General features: G+C 46.5%; 1 protein-coding gene and 1 pseudogene across 1 annotated transcript in view; both read right to left on the bottom strand.

The window, feature by feature from the left end:
• The window catches only part of Mapkapk2 (MAPK activated protein kinase 2), a 45,120-nt gene that overhangs the window by 14,912 nt on the left and 14,159 nt on the right, over positions 1-16,049 (bottom strand). The gene's annotated exons all lie outside the window — the stretch shown is intronic.
• LOC118593624 lies at positions 5,091-5,189 on the bottom strand (annotated as a pseudogene).

Raw genomic sequence — 16,049 nt, 5'->3', positions numbered from 1 at the left:
GTGCTTTTGATCCTGGCATTTTATCAAAGCAACAGAAAAGTAACTAATGTAGATAAGAGGGTGAGAGACTGGGAACACTGGTGTTTCTTTCTATTCCAACAGATGAATTAGGACTTAGAAACAAAAAGGGGAATTTTCATAGTTATGGAACTATCTTGTGTCAGTTACACTTCACACAAGACACTACTGCTACATTGAAGCCTAAGACCCTACAGGATACAGTCTATTACCCATTCCACCTTACGAAGATGGCTACTGAAGCCACTTGCCCAAGGCCAACCGGCTAGTTAGTAAGTGATAGATCTAAGATTCACACTCTAACCTCCAAGTTTTGGGTGTATTGTGGATTGTTTGGTATATGGCTTAATGGTGGTCATGATTTGTTTTTTCCATAAATGAATTTTTACGGAGTTTGAGCCCCAAATACTTGCTGCTACACTATCTCATCCACCCTAGATATCTCCCATTGGGCTGGCTAATTTTAGGTCAACCTGACACAGGCTGGAGTCATCTGAGAGGAGGGAGCCTCAATTGAGAAAATGCCTCCAGAAGACTGGGCTGTCGGCAAGTCTAAAGGGTGTTTTCTTAATTAGGGATCGGTGGGGGAGAGCCCAGCCCATTGTGGGTGGGAATATCCCTGGGCTAGTGATCCTGGGTTCTATAAGAAAGCAGGCCGAGCAGGCCATGGGAGCAAGCCAGCACCCCTCATGGCCTCTGCATCAGCTCCTGCCTCCAGGTTCCTGCCCCATTTGAGTTCCTGTCCTGACTTCCTTCAATGATGAATAGTGATGTGGAAGTGTAAGCCAAATAAACCCTTTCCTTCCCAAAATGCTCTGGTCATGGTGTTTCATCACAGCAATAAAAACCTTAAGACACCCATCCCTGCTGTATTCCGGGCCTTTGCAGTTAGTCCCCTCTCTCTTTCCCACGTCATTAATAGAAATGGCCCAGATAGGGACAGTTCTCTAGTCCCCTAACACGAGAGCACACGTGACAGAGAAGTTAACTTCTGTTCTGCTAAGAACAAGGCACTTGGCAATGTCTTATGTAACCTTAAGACGCCATCCCTCACCCAGCTGAAGACATAAGCCAAGGAGCTGTCTGAACTGACTGACCTGAGAGTATCTGATGCTCACACACAGACACCCCTTAGCAAAAGCAAAAGTAAGATAAGAACACCACACTGGGAGAAAGTGTGCAAACTCACCGAGGAGAGAAGGGGGCAAGGAGACCTGCAGTGCTGGGACCAAAGGCATGCACCATCACCACCCAGCCAGCTAGCTTTCTTAGACAGGCCAGGACCACCTGCACAGAGATGGTGATGCCTCACAGCGGGCTGGCCCTCCTGTATTAATAAATAATCAAGACAAGCCCCCACAGACCAATCTGATCTAGGCAATTCCTCAACGGAGGCTTTCCCCTCAATTTGACTCCAGACTGTGTCAAGTTGCCAATTAACGCTAACTAGAACACCTTCTTCTCTACAAGTCCCTCCACCAGATAACAAAACAAAATCGAAATTTGGAATTTGGTCCTTCATATCTGCTGTCACCTCCCAACATTCCCAATATTTAAGTGACATTACATGTAACGACACCAGGCACTTCAGGTCTTCCTGTCTTTGTACGTTTCAAAAACCATTCCAGTGTCCTCCATTCCTGTGAAACTTCTCTGGCCACTTCGAGGCAGAGCCAGCCCCTCTTTCTTCCTCACTATGATTGGAGTCTAAGAAGTTCCCCAGGGTTCATGCATTAACTCCTGGGCCCCCCTCGGTGGTGCTAATTTGGGAGGTTCTGGATAGTCAAGAGGTTGAGACCTGGCTGGAGAAAGTAGGTCACCAGAGGTGACCTCAGATGTATCCTGTCACTGGCTCCTCCTGTCTTGCTACTTCCTATCTGCCAAGGGTGCACAGCTCTCCTCTGCCACATTCTTCCACACACATGGGGCCAGGTGACCACAGACTGGACCCTCTGAAACTTGAGTCAATCTAAACCGGTCCTCAGACTGTTTTTCCCAGTTTGGTCAGAACAAAGCAAAAGCTTAAAACATTACCTACAATGTGGCTCTCCTCCCACCACAGACCACTTGGAGGCCAAGGCAATGCCTTGCCATCCTTTGACTCCAAGTCTTAAGTTCCCACTACATGGCTTGAATATTCCCTAAAAATCTGCTAACTCAGAGAATACACCCCATGACTAACTCAGGAATGTGGAACAATCCTTTTCTATACTATGAATATGTATTACTCTCATTTGCTAATAAAAAGCTGATTGGCTGATAGCTGGGCAGGAAGAGATTGAGCTTGAGAACCAGACAAGGAGAATGCTGGGAAGAGGAAGGGCAGAGTCGGAGAGTCACCAGAAAACACAGAGAAGCAAGATGAGAATGTTGTACTGAGAAAAGGTACCAAAAGCCATGTGGCTAAACATAGATAAGAATTATGGATTAATTTAAGCATAAGAGCTAGTTAGTAATAAGTCTGAGCTAATGAGAAAGCATTTACAATTAATATAAGACTCTCTGTGTGGTAATTTGGGAAGCGGCTGCTGGGTATTTGCAAACAGGCAGTCGGGACGGGAACGTCCAGTTACAACATCATTCTTGGCTTTGTCTACTATTTTACCAATGAGCTGACTGAAGATATCACAGACAACAAGCTTATCAAACTTGCAAGTAACAAGAAAGTAAATAAAGGTCAATAAGTGTCCCGGATAACAGATGTTTTTAAAGATGCAATAGGAGAAATACCAGCCAAAATCACCTCCCAAAAGTTCTGTATTTCCAAAAAATCACTACAATAGCAAAGGAGGAAAGAGTCCTCTCAAGGAGTCAGCACCAGACACCAGGGGGAAAAGGCTCTGAGTGCCTGGGGTGGGACCCAGTTGGTCTACCATCATCTGGGTAGTGGTCCAAAGAAGTTTCCTAATGTCATTTCTCCAGTTCCCTTTGCTATAACCTAGGGGTAACAATGGATCTACTCAAGTTTTAATAAAACTGTACTCTTCTTCAATATACTTATTTGTTGTTGGTTTATTATTAGGCTACTTCTAAGAAAAATGAAGGATGTAAAGAATTGTAATTAAAAGCATAGCTCTGAAATTTAAGAGTTCAAATACCAACTTTAGCTTGGGAGCTTGCTGGGCCTTAACCAATTATCTCACTCTCTAAGTCTGCACTGCCCTCAACCACTAAATGGAGACAATGATAGTATCTATCAAAGATACTCACTAACTCACTAACTGCCTACTTCCAGTTGGTTGGGGTGGGGAAACGTTGAAAATAAACTAGTATCTCTTAACAGAAAACTGGTTTAAAAAGTACATGATCCAGCTACACCACAGAATGATATGAAATTGCTGGGGAGATCAAGTGGATATAGATGTACTGAAAGCACAAGTTCTTCAGATACTTGCAGCAAGCTTTCTATGGGCCACCAACCAGCTCCCAAATCATGGGACTTATTAGTTATGAATGTCCAGTCTTAGCTTATGCTTGTCCCACTACATCTTATAATTTAAATTAACCTGTTTCTCCTCAACTATGTTTTGCCTCAGGGCTTTCTACCTTCTTTCATTCCGTATGTCCTACTCCTTGTCTGGCTGGTTGGAGGCTGCCTGTCTGAAAGAGAGGACGCCTCCCTCTCCCTCTGATTCTCTCCAGCCTAGATTCCTTCTCCTACTTAACTCTGTCTGCCAGCCCCACCTATCCCTCCTCAGTCTGGCTATTAGCATTCAGCTTTTTATTAGACTAATCAGGTGCCTTGGGCAGACAAGGTAAAACAGCAACACATCTAATTAAACAAATGCAGCATAAACAACTGTAACACATCTTTACATAGTTAAGCAACTATTCTGCAACATGAACAAATGTAACACATCTTTACATAGTTAAACAAATATCCCACAACACATATTCTTTCCCGGGAAAGCAAGCTGCATGTGAGACATACAGTCTGATCCTATTTTTGAGAAATGTTTTCAAACAGAAAAACAAATTCATACATGCATGTATATTCACCTACACTTTTGAAAACAGGCAGAGGCTGGAAATTGTTCCATGACCTAAAATTTTCAAAACATTAAAATTTCCTTCAAGTTATAAATGAATATGGAAATTTTAAAACAAAATTTGTATTTCTTCACTTGAGACATTGAAAATGAGTGTCTCACATTCTTGCAACCAAAACCATGCAGGCTTTTGTGCTGTGTGTACATGCTATGGGGTGAACATGTCTTCTAGCTTCATGAACCGCCTCTTCCTTTCCAGGTGGGGACTAGTTTTGATCCCACCCTCTGCAGTGCAGCATTGTGAAGATTTCCCAGTGCAGAGACCTCCTCATCTGTCTCCACAAAACTCCTTCCAGGGTACTGTCCAGAGGCCACCTTCTGAGTCCCTGTCTGCATACAGGGTCATGGACAACAGCAATGTCCTTACTCTCACTTTTAGGAATTAGTTCTATAATATTTGGCTCAAACTTCACTTCCAGAACTACTACTTTCATTTCTTGGCAGAAATTCCATCTTTGTTACTGTCCATCAGCTATCTGTTTTTACAAAATAGGCCATGAGTTTCTCACTAGGGGACAATGAAGAAACACAACGGCCAACCAACAACAAAATGACTCTAAAAAGAAAGTTGGTTTGTCACTGCTCACAATGAGTATCTGCCATACACAGTGACCTGTGGGATGAAGAGCTCACAGCAAAGTTTATGCTCTACGCAATGACTCAATGTTAATACACCACAGCAGCTGAAACCTGAGCTGTGCTGCCAGGGTGTATTATTTCCTGGTCATTTAATCTGTAGTAAATTAAATCCATAAGCAATGGAAAATGAAGACTACATAAAGCACATAATCTGGAAGTATGCAGACTAAAAATCCATAATGATTAGCTTTAGGAAAAGCTACATCTTGGACATGGATTCAAACTAGGTTGACTCCCCCTAGATCAAAATCACTTTATTCTACATTCTGATAGGCAGGAATAAATATTCCAATTGTGGCTCTACATGATGATCTCCAAGAGGAATATTGCCCCACATCCCTAACACAGACCCATCCTCAAGAAAGCAAAGGATGGAACAAAATGGAAAAATATAGATGTTTCATGAATGTGTACATCACATGCAGGGGCCATGCTAGTCTTCTCTGTATAGTTCCAATTTTAGTGAATGTGCTGCCACCAAACTAGACTGATGTTTGCCACCAAGGCACGCCTGGCAGTATCTGGCAAATATTTTGATCATTATGGCTTTGGGAAACACACCGTAACTGCATCTAATGAGGAGAGGCCATAATGCTGCTACTTCCTACACAGCGTAGATCAATACCACCCTCTCCCCACCCCCCCTTCACCCCAACTCTCCCCAGTCCCCACCACAAAGATGCATCTCGTCAATAATACCAAGACGTATTTAAACAAAGAGTCCAGATTAAGCTAATTTTACCAGTAGCTTTTTCATCAGATGGAAGCAAGGGTTAATGACACAATGGCAAGCAGAAGGCACGCAGCTAATGATATTAGTATCCAAAGTTTGACATGACGCCATGCTGGGTACCTTAATAGCACTTACAGCCACAGCATTTTGACTCACATTAACTCATCTGATGTCACAGCTTCACCCACTTTCTGCACTGCACACATGCAACCATATCCCGACTACTGCTGCTCAGTTCTAGGCCACAGTGAAAACAGTGCTCCTTTCTCAAAAGAGAATAACCAGGTGTAGTGGATCTGAGACCCATGACACAAGAGAAACAGCCCAATAAACCAGAGCCACAGGCCTGAAAAAGAGACCCCCCGAAGAGGCAGTGAAGGGGCCAAAGCAGCAACAGTCCTAAGGCTCCATGGGGTGCCACCAAGAGACTAAACTCTACTTTCCCTGGTGGCAGTGAGCAGGTTAACAATGGTAAAGTCTTGTGAACTGGCCGCTTCCCTCTCCCTGAGAAAGTTGGGTGGGCTCCAAGGAGAAGCCACAGTCTCTGCAAGAGTAACTCAGTTGTGGAGTAGGCTCTCCCTAATCTCAGACAGCAAGAAGACAGGGCAGTTGGCCAGAAACAAGAAGCAACAGCCTCCAGGCCCCAAGCAATGCCATGCCAGCTACTCACCCAAGAGAAATGAAAACATCAGGTTCATAAGAAAAAGACGTGCGCAAGAAGGCACATGGGCCACTCATCAGCTCTCAAAACTGGGAACACCCCAAGCGCCACACACAGCAGACCAGAGAAGCAAATTATCATGCCCACACAGTGGTGCAGGACTCCGCACGAGAAGTAACGGACTGCCAACACATGCAACCATGTGAATGAACCTCAGGCAAGAGTTCATTCACACAGGGGCGCGCGCGCACACACGCGCACACACACACACACACACACACACACACACACACACATGCACACGCACATGCGCGCACACACACGCACACGAGTGGAAGGGTGTGTGTGAGTGTCTCCATCTTGTAAAGGGGTATGGCTGGGAGGAGCATGGCGGAATCTACTAGAGTAATAACCTTTTGTTATATAGATTTGGGTTGTATGTGGAACCCATTAGCAGACACTAGACTCAAATGTGTATGTATGCTGAGAGTATGTGGTGAAACGCACTGATGTCTAAACCAACTATGAAATGTGTCCCCCAGACACAATGTGAATGGTCGCTAAGTTCAAAGACAGAAAGAGTGACAAACGATGTAGTCAGAGGCTAATGGTAGAGCCTAGGCGGCAGGGCAGATGGACACTAACAGCACATCTGAAATGCCTGATGGTAAAAAGCTATGGGAAGGAGAAAGAACAGCCAGTTCCCAGTGCCACGGGACCAGGAGGTGGCTGGGAGGTCATGGGAGGAAGTGTAATGCAGTGCTAGATTCAGCCCACAGAGGGGCCTCTCGACACAAGAACTGACCTGGTGACAGGTAACGCTGGCCAGCACAGAGCAAATGTAAAGTTGACGTTTAGACCTTGGAGGTCACCTCCTGCTCCTATGGGACCAGCCGCATCATTATGTGACTGTGGTCAGAAACAAGTCCCGCCCACTCTCGCTAGCCTTGGCTGAAGGAATCCAGCACCCAGGAAGGGGCTAAGAATACATATGCTGTCCAGTTTTGACAAACCCCTATTTATAACATCTCTAGAAGCCACTTTTCTAGAGAGAACTGAATACACAGATGCCAATGCAAGCCTCCCACATCTCCAGCAGTTACGCACAAGCCAAACGCAGGGAGCCTGCTACTTCACCAGCTGCTCCCCGGAGAAACAGCCTAAGGTCCAAGCAGCCCTCGACCATCTGCACATGGATGACCCACAGCAAAAATCTGAACCAATAAGCAGAAGGCCCATCTCTTAGGCCCAGTCTGTGTGTGTGTGTGTGTGTGTGTGTGTGTGTGTGTGTGTGTGTGTGTGTAACAAACAATATTATGGAAGCCAAAGAGAATTAAAGGAATATATTTTTCTGGATGGAAAAAAATTCACTCATATTTTTTGAAAGCCCAGTTTCAATAATTTTAAGACTACCATCTCTGTCCCCACCCCCCACTCCAATGACATAGATCATCTAGATCTGGCAGCGTAAAACAACATGTGATACTTTGTCATGTGACCAAGAATATGCCTGAAAGTAGCACAAGTAGGTTCTAACTTAAGCACGCAATCAACTTAGTGAGAAACTATGGACAAGTCACTTTCACTGTTTTCTTCCCTACATAATCTAAGGCGTGCCTGGCCTGAGTGGGCCTGTGCATCTCCCAAGAAACGAACAGGACAGCAGAGAACTTCTCCTGGCTATCAGTGCCTACGACTGGTCTGCTCTTTCTCAACCTGGCCTTTCTGGTTTCCAGGGAACCCGAACCATGTGAAGCTTCTGGACTCAAGGTCTTAAAGGAGGGCGTATACATTTCAAATAAAACCATCTCACAAATCAAAACAACTTCTAGGCCAGGGGTAGGGGGTGAAGATGGGTGGATGTGTGGCAGCTCAGAGGCTGTGGTGCTTTAAATAAGAAATGCCCCCTGTAGGCTTGGGCATTTCGAGGCTTGGTCCCCAGAGGGTTGTACTGTTTAAGAGAGATTATGGGGTGGTGCAGCCTGGCTAAGGTAGAAAATAGTCACTGGATCTTTGAGAATTTAAAAGCCCCCACTTGGAGTTCCTTCTCTGCATTTCAAGATGTACTCTTTTAGTTCCTGCCGCTGACATCCATGCCTGCCGATGACCACCATGCCTGTCGATGACCGCCATGCCTGTTGATGACTACCATGCCTCAGGTTTACCATGGTGGACTCTCATCCCTCTGAAACTGTAAGCCCGAATCAACTCTCTTCCTTAAACTACCTTTGTTTGGTCATGGTACTTTATCATAGCAACAACCAAGTAACTAATACAGACCCCAAAGAGGGAGCCTGAAGAGCTTGGAGGCAGTCTGCAGTGCCAGCGATAGGGGAGTCCTGCTCCTACCTGGGAATCACTGTGCCAGTCACCAGAAGAGACCTGAGACCCTCATCACACAGAACAGCAGGACAGCATCTGAATCCAGATGGAGCACAGCTGCAAGCAGGCCATGGCGAGACCAGAGCACTGACAGGTCTAAGAGAGGCAGTGAGGGCGCAACGTCAACTCTTCCCCAAGTGCAAACGCACTGCATTCTGGCTAGAACCCTAAGTCAGTTAGAGGCACTGACCAGAAGACGATGGACAGGCGGCCACGACAGCATCAGGCTCCGTCACCACCCTGCTTCCAAGCCTTCAGGGACAGTGGGTAAAAAGCTGGTACTACCACAACCTGGAAAAAGTTAAGATTTCTGAATAAATAAAGCTCCACTGGGGGTAAGTTTCCATCATGACCAATTCGTCTGGAAGATGTTAAAGGCCTTCCCATCAGCAGTGATGCATGCCCAGCTGATGGGGAATCATCCACACTCCTCTCATGTGTTCAGGGCCTTCTCCCCCCCTCAACCCACCTCTACCGCAGAGAGTAGAGGGTCCTTCTCTACAAGAGAACTATGCCAGTCTTGGGGAGTCAAAGGTGCTGGTCCCTGCAGATGCCCTGGAGGCTAAAAGTCTGCAGCTCGTACAACCCCAGTTGGCTGCAGTGGCTAGTCCTGAATACTGCTGCTTCCCACACCAGAGCTGGCCTTCCCAGTCTTGGGACAAGTGGGACAAGTAATCAGCACCAGCATGAGTCCTTTCTCCACTGGGCTTGCCCCTCCCCCATCTCAGTAACTGGGGCTCAGGTTATGTGTGAGATCAGGGAGCAAGCCAAAGAGCTGAAAATAAAGACACCTAGTTCTTGCTGAGGGCAGACTAAGGCCTCTGTGAAAGCTCAGAAGGGAGAAAGTGGACTAAAAACAATGAAATCAGTGAAACAGGTAGGAAACCTGGCTAAGCCTGAATCACACCGCCGTCTCCCAGCAGTGCCAGAATGCTTGCCACAGGAAAGGACTGATTCCTATTTGTCCCAGGTATGGATTTTCTTAGAAATAACCAGACTCCCTGCAAGTTGCCCCCAGAAGAGCACTGAGGCCATCAGCCGGCTCCGGAAACCCCCTTGACCTAGGTTTACTCTGGGTAAAGAATCCAGTAAGGCCTTCCAGAAATTTCTCAGGGAGCCTGACATCTAGGGACCAATCATTCACCTTCAACCACTACCACCAATGCTCTAAAAACAATTCCAAGCAAGACTCTGAAAATTCAAGAAAGAGCCGGAGAGATGGCTTAGTGACTACTCTTCCAGAGGATCTGGGTTCTAGTCCCAGCACATACATGCTGGCTCACAACAGTTTATAATTCCAGTCCCAGGAGGTCTGACACCCTCTTCTGACCTCCACAGCAACAGGTATGCATGTGGTGCTCAGACATACACACAGGCAAAAAAAAAAAATCCATGTACATAAAATTAAAAAATGGAAAAAAGTTTATTTTACTTAAAAGGTATTTTTAAACCTCCACAAGCCTTAGTCAATCTATCTCAATTTATTTCACAATTCCGAATTTCACTCTGGATAATGGAGAGTTAAGTGAGTGCCTTTATCTTCTGGTCTGTTGTCCAAAGCCCTCAGGCCAAGGAGGAGGGGAGAAAACCTCTAAATCACCTGCTTCTTCCTAGCTGTCCCCTCAAGGGCCAGCATAGCCTCCTGGCATTGTAGTCAGAAAAGAATGCAGGGAGATAAAAGCAGACTAAACCTTACTCCTCCCATTGCCAGGATTAGCAAGCAGCTGCCTGAGGATCCCCAGCCCCTCCTTTCCCCACTACCCCAAGCCCTGGGCAGCCTGAGCCTCCAGCAGGAGTGTCTGCCAACTGCTCTTCACCCCCACACTGCAAACTGCACTTCCCAGGCCCGACAGATGTAGCTGCTATTCATTGCTCCCAAGGCAGGACAAAGCTTCCCCAGAAACACAAAGCCAAAGGGCTTCAGGCAGGGCCACCTTTAACAGAAGCCACCTGCCAGATCCCTCCTCCACCATGCCCCCAGAGCACACATGCGCACATACATACACGCTACACATGCACACACAAACACAGCTTTTTCAGATCTCTCTAACAGGTGCTGGCTCGGGTCAGGTGACTTTCTCTGAATCACTGGGCAGTTCTCTCAGAAAAGGAGTAGTGTATTGTTACTTCTCAGATAGTATGCCATAGGATGCATACATTAGAGAGGAGAGGGAGCGTGAGAAGGTCCTTTATGTCCAAATCACACAGTGTAACAGCTTCTGTTAGTGAGAACTTCTCGGGCCCTTTAATGTGGCAACACATACACATTTGTAGACCGTCCCCCACCTATGTGATGTCACAGAACACTTCAGGATTGGCTTCAGAGAGGAGAAATGAGCAGCCCCTTCTTTCATGGTCACCCAAACTCCAGATTAGCTCTTCCATCACCTGGCATGGAGAAGAATCACTTTGCTTGCACGTTTCTCCTATGAGCTTTGGCAAGAAGAAAGCAACAGGTAGATGAATGCACAAATGCACACACACACATTGCTATTCGGGTCCAGTGGGGATGGAACTCCCCCAGGGACCAGAAGAAACTAGTAAGAGGGCCAGAACTTGCACACCACTCAAAGCCAACTCTGCCTATGAATCATCTGTGCACAATGCCACAGGAAATAAGGGCATGCCCCCCAGGAGCCAGCTAGTTTGTGTGTGTGTGTGTGTGTGTGTGTGTGTGTGTGTGTGTGTGTGTGTGTGTGTGTTGTTAAATATTTATTTTTATTTCATTTGCATTGGTGTTTTTCCTACATGTTGTATCTGTATGAGGGCACTGGGTGCCCTGGAACTGGAGTTGCAAACAGTTGTGATCCACTGGGAAACAAACCTAGATCCTTCACAAGAACAAGTGACCTTAACCACTGAGCCACCTCTCCAGCCCTGAGCCAACTAGTTTTATTTTCTTGACGAGTCTTCCCTGCCCCTACCATCACCAACTATCTTACATTGTCTGAGTACCCAGGTCGCTACCCTCAAGGTACACACCTATGTTGGTAAGCCATCAACACAACAACCATTACACATGATCTAGGTGAGCTCAGCCATCAGCACCCCTGACTCCAGCAGAAAAACCTGCATGGAGCAGGAGGAAGACCCACAGACCGTAACAGCTAGGGATTGCTGGGTACTCTGGCCAGCTTTCCTGTCAAGAGCCAGATAAATAATGGCACACTGACAGTAACACACATTCTGACATCACACAGATCCTCACACTCACGCATAAATTTCACATTCCAATTACACATCTCAGATTTTTTTTCAAATTTGAAAACAGCGCACATTACTCCCCAAGGAAAACTATTTGTTAAACTTTGGGGGGGAAGAACACAGCACCTGGATCAGCACCGGTACCTTGGGGTGGACTTACAGAAAATCAGCCTCTGGCCATCTCTTAGCCTTCTTGGGGTGTGGACTTTCTACATTGTTCACAATGAAGCTGACCTTGAAAGGTATCACCAATGATCTGTGTAGTTGAGTACAAACAGATGCATGCATGAGCATGTGTGTGCGGGCGAGACAGACAGACAGACAGACACACACACACACACACACACACACACACACACACACAGGGGAGAGCAGCGCATTCTCAAACACTCCCCAACACACAGGAAGCCTCTCACAAGCTAGCTGCTCTTCTCTCAAAGTCGAGACTATTCCTGGCACTTGTGTTTCTCAGAACACCTTTGTCAGAGTTGCTGGTTGTGGTTAGTGTCTGGGCACTATCAAGAGGCTGGGGAATTCCTCCAGCTCTGTGCGTCCTGAAGGGAGGAAGCCCTACGTTAATTCTCCCTTCCATCTCAGTTGCATCAGAAGAAGAAGAAAAAAAAACTCATGAGGTATTACCAAGCAGTGCTGAAGGGGTGCTATTTAAAAATAAAAACACTGGGCTGGAGAGACGGCTCAGCTGCTCTTCCAGAGCCTAGGTTTAATTCCCAGCACCCATATGACAGCTCAGAACCAGCTGTAATCCAGTTCCAGGGAATCTGACACTCACAGGCACATAAAATAATAATAATATAACAATATGTTATATAAAAATAAACAGTGATAAAAATGTTAAAATAAAAATACTTTCATGTGCTTTATACCCTAGGATAGATGTCTGAGTTTATTCCTAGCCTCTCTCTCCAGATTCTCGTCTTGCCCACTCAGCAAAATTAGTAGAACCTGGGAGACACTGGACTTGAGGGATTGCTGACAGCCTTTCTCTGAAACACTTCCCCACTCCCCAAGCATCCTCAGCCCAGACAGCAAAATCAAGCCCCGCCAGCTCCTTCTAGCGCCCGCCAGACCCCTTCCCCTCTACTCTTCTCAAGGCTATGGAACTCTTTGGCCTGTAGCTGGGTAGGGCTTTCTCAGCAGTAGCTGCTGCTGAAGCTGGTGCTTAAATTCTTGATTTAAAACACTTCATTGTTTAAATACCAGTTTGCTTCTAAGGCAGACAAGCCTCAAATGCTGCTTGCTAATTATCAGCCCTCTACACAGCACTTTTCTCATTGGAGCTGATGCTGAGGGTGAGGATGCTGGTGCTGAGCAAAGGGCCCCAGCTCTCCTGAGAGCCTCCTCAAAATCCCCAGAACCAAGAGGCAAAGCATGGGTCCACTCCTGCCATACCACTGCATCCTGAAGAGTTCTGGGCACTGGGCCTGCGTGTGGGAACGCCAAACAACGAGCCACACTACTTGTCGCCCTGGAGCTGAGCTAGCGGAGAGGAAGTGGGGGTAACAGCAGTTAGGATTTGTGTACCCATGCAGACAGATCGACTGCCACTGGTCCATCCACAGCTGGTTCACCTGGACCGGTAGAACGTGGGCAGGTGAGATCTCTCATGAGTCTCTGAGGATGATTAAAACCCCAGCAAAAGGATGCAGAAGGATGAGCGTATGGAAGGTGTCAAGAGAAAATAACGAGGTGTCTACATGTGCAGCAGAGAAGGGAGTAAATGTCTGGACGAGGGAGAGGACGAGAGCAAACCCAACCTGCTTGCATACCAGATTTAGAGGTTTATGCTTAGGAAGGGGAGTTGGGGGGTGGTGGTGTTCTACTGAAGCTCTCTAAACAGTAGCCATCAGATGGCTGAGTCCCTCAAGGTCTCCGAAGGAAGCAGATGGACATCCTAGAGGGCATGTGCCAACCACACAGAGCAGCAGGAGGACACAGTGAGGCAAATGGTACCTGCAGCCATGCCAGCAGGGGGGGGGGGTGCCTTCCAGGCATCCAGACCTCTCCTCAGTCTCTCAACCAGGTCTAACAGCCAAAGGATCCTGGAAATGGTGCTGCTTCTCCGTATCTCCCCAGAACCCCGGCTACTGAGGCTCCCTGAAAATGTGCCTGGCAGGGTCCACACTACAGCATTTTTTTACTATCTGCTGAGACTAAGCACAAGGCATGAAGTCAAAGTTTTGCCATGGGTCTAAAGAAGACAAAGTGTTACCAAAGGATTGTTACTCAATAAACAGAGCTCTAACATTTCTTTAACATGTAAGGTTTCCTTAAGAAAGAGTAAAGCTCTGTCACTAAAGAATTTAAAAATAGGCTAGACAGATGCCAGACTTGGGCAATTCTGACTAAAAATACACATTCCTAGTCAGGAAGGCGGATGATATAGAACAATATATAATGACATCCGTATGGAAATGCTATCATATAGGCTGGCAAGATGACTGAGCACGGAAAAGCATTTGCCCGGCAAGCCTGATGACCAGACTTCAATCCCGGGAAGCCACGCCAAGATGGAAGAAGAGAACCAATCCTACAAGGGTATCCTCCAACCTCTGACATATGCACCACGGAACATGTACACGAAGACATACATTCCCACAATAAAAATTAAAGGGTTTTTGTTTTTGTTGTTGTTGTTGTTGTTGTTTTAAAAAATGCTAGAATGAAACCCATCTCTGCAAGCTAACTTTAGATTTTTCCATTTTTGAAAAGATACTCTCTTTGGAATATCTCCACTGCAAAGTCTAGAACTCCATAAAACACAGGACAACTGCCCAGAAAGCTACACTTTCACATGCTACCCACATGTGAATCTGATGGGTCAGTTTGGGTTATGGGCCACAGGGCTACATAAGCATCTCTATCATGGGATGCTGCCTGAAACAGACAAACTAAATGCTTTGAAAAGATCTTTCTCTATCTTTTTTTTTTTTTTTGATCTAAGGATCAAACCCAGGGCCTTGTGCTTGCTAGGCAAGCACTTTACCACTGAGCTAAATCCCCAATCTATATGATAGACTTCGAGTTGCTCTTCCAGTCCCCCCCAAGTTTAGCTGATCTGGACCAGAATGGCTGTCTTCATTGAGAAGATGTTCTCTCCCTTGTGCTGCATAGCACAGTGGTTACCAGCCAACCACTGGACACTGGAGATGCAGGCAAGGCTTACTTCACTGCCATTTAAATAACTACATGTGAGAACATAACAGCTGTTCTCACACTGGCCCCAATCCTCCTGCTCCTCTCCAGCCGAAGACAGGGCAGTTTTCTCCAAAGAGAACAGCAAGACAGGAGAAGCCTTGTGTTTCCAGTACCTGAAGCACCAACAAGGGAACAGAGAGCTGGAACAAAGCCTCCCCCACCACCACACACACACACCCACACACCCACACACACACACACACACCACCCCCAAGAGCTTTACCTTTCTCTGCCTGGACCAACAATTAACACAGGCAGCTTATACCTGCCCTAGCTTACACCTACCCTGGGCGATCAACATCTACCAGCAAGGAGACTCATTCCCAAGGATGACCCAGAACATCCTTCGAGGACTAAAGCTGGAAGCTCAAAGCTGGGTTGCACTAGAATTTGGGGCTACGCTGAAGTAGAGAAGGCCAAGACAAAGAAAAGTAATCTGACTAAAGAAATGCAGGAAGGCAGTTACGTTCCATGACGGTTTCCAAACCTCACAAAGTTTTCATCCTGAAAATATATCATCTCTACATTTCCAAATACAACTAACTGGATTCCTGCCCAGCTCCTCCAGCCCAGAGGCCAAAGTCAGACATGACCAAAACTCCACATTAACACAAGTGTTCAAGTTTCGATCTCTGCCTCACACACATTGCTTCTGCCTAAATACACAGTCCAGATCTACCAAGAAGGGGGTTGTCTGAGCTGAGAGACCAAAGCTGCGACAGCCTTGTGCCATACCGCATGAACACAGGCCCAGGAAGAGCGCTAGCTGGGCACCGGTTCTATTCAAGCAGCCCTCAACATCCAGGGAGTGCCAGCAACCCCCACCCCCCCAAGCACATGTCAGGAGAGCAGACAGATACATGGAGAGCTACAGACAGGCACCCTGGTCCAAGTCATGGCTACTTCCCTCTCTACAGACACAGCTAGCCTGCTCCAAGGATAGCCTCTTGGGGAGAAGGATGGGGGGGGGATGGAGGGGGGGGGACACGACAGACAGACAACCAACCATCTAAGACTACACACTTGGTTTTTTGGTTTTTTGGGGTTTGTTTTTTTTTTTTAAGTTTACTGGAAGATGGGTTTTTCCCCCCTCCTTCTTACTCTGTAAAAAGAAAAAGAAAATGTTGCAACCTCCTTTGTCACAGAC

The sequence above is a fragment of the Onychomys torridus genome, chromosome 11, assembly GCF_903995425.1.
Source record: "Onychomys torridus chromosome 11, mOncTor1.1, whole genome shotgun sequence".
In the NCBI taxonomy this organism is placed as follows: Eukaryota; Metazoa; Chordata; class Mammalia; order Rodentia; family Cricetidae; genus Onychomys; species Onychomys torridus.
Note: the sequence above shows the minus strand (reverse complement) of the source record. Positions and strands in the feature narration are given on the sequence as shown.